The sequence below is a fragment of the Orycteropus afer genome, unplaced genomic scaffold (genome assembly GCF_000298275.1).
Source record: "Orycteropus afer afer isolate SDZICR_OR568_19922 unplaced genomic scaffold, OryAfe1.0 scaffold00477, whole genome shotgun sequence".
In the NCBI taxonomy this organism is placed as follows: Eukaryota; Metazoa; Chordata; class Mammalia; order Tubulidentata; family Orycteropodidae; genus Orycteropus; species Orycteropus afer.
The window spans coordinates 1185497-1186880 of NW_006922064.1; the positions used below are offsets into that span (position 1 = coordinate 1185497).

A 1384-nucleotide genomic window follows, 5' to 3' on the forward strand; every position below is an offset into this window, starting at 1 on the left:
AATGTGCAGCAGCTTTGTGGTTAGTTAATTTCTCAGATATTCCAGACTGGTGTCTTAAAATCTGAGAACAAAATTCTTGGTCTCTTGTCCCTTTCATAATTCTTCTACTGGTACTTTTATTATCTGCTGACAATAATAGAAACGCTGTTTTGAGCTCCTAGGTGAGCTGACTTCAGGAATCCCAAAGACGTAACATCTATTTAGTAGTTCCCCTCCCTAAAGAGACCATACCTTAGCTCCATCTGTTTGTTTTTCTTTTATTTTTCATGAATAATAGTCCTTACATTAAGTTTTCACATCTTGATTAAAATGTGACTGTTGTTTACCTGAAACCGAGGTAACTTCTTTTTTTTTCCTTTTTTCATATAAATGTGAAAGCTGTAATCGATTAGTTTTAATGAAACATTTTTTATAGAATAATATGTTGTAGCAATAAAATTCTTTATAATTTTTCTCCCTCTTTTTGTATTTAACTCAAAAAAAACAAAACAAAACTCGCTGCCATCGATTTGATTCTGACTCATAGCAACCCCCATTGGTTTTTTGAGGCTGTAAATCTTTACAAAAGAAATGCTTGAAATGCTGATCTTCTGATTAAAAGCCAAATGCCTTAACTAAGAAAAATAAAAGAACTGGTTACTGCTTTAGTTTTCACATGAAGAGAAACACTTGTGATCCCATTGATACTTAAAAAGTTCATTTCAATGAAATTATTTTATTAAGAAAGTATACTATGTCCTTTTTCTTCCATAAAGATGCTCAAGACTTTCTTCTTTTTCTGTCACAACTTCAGTCATATCAAAGAAGGAGCATTGCATAGATGGTCAAATTCATCAATAATTTGCTTATTTATAGACAGATGCTATGAATCGGAATTAACCCAATGACAGTGGGTTGGTTTTTTGGTTTTATTACAGAGACCTTAATGGGATTCTGTGTCTAATATTTCTTCAACTTTATTCTCCAGGAGAGATGTTATTTTATGTTCCTATGTTTCTGTCAACATCTGTTAAACATAGCATCAGATGATAAACAGCCTCCCTTTTCATTTAGAATATTTGACATTCACATGTTTCCTAATTGACAAGGATAATGTATGTAGTTAGGTTTTCATTTGCTCTATTGATATTGCACATGCCACCCAAGTAATTTCTTTGATCCCAGGATGACCTATAAAGCCTGAATCAGTTAGAAATTTTTCAGAAAATGACAGTTGGTCCTAGGATGCTAAAAGCTCATATAGAAAAGGTCAAATGAATATCTCAGGCCAGAGTTTTAAATGGTTTGTTTTTCAGAAGTAGATTGCCAGATCTTCTGGGGCACCTTGGAGTAGATGCAACCACCCACCTTTCAGTTAGCAATAAGCACATTAATCATTTGTACC

The 1384-nt window shown here is 33.2% G+C and overlaps 1 protein-coding gene across 1 annotated transcript in view; it reads left to right on the plus strand.

Annotated features, from left to right (window-relative positions):
• Window positions 1–1384, plus strand: part of AADAT (aminoadipate aminotransferase) — a 35912-nt gene that overhangs the window by 6184 nt on the left and 28344 nt on the right. The gene's annotated exons all lie outside the window — the stretch shown is intronic.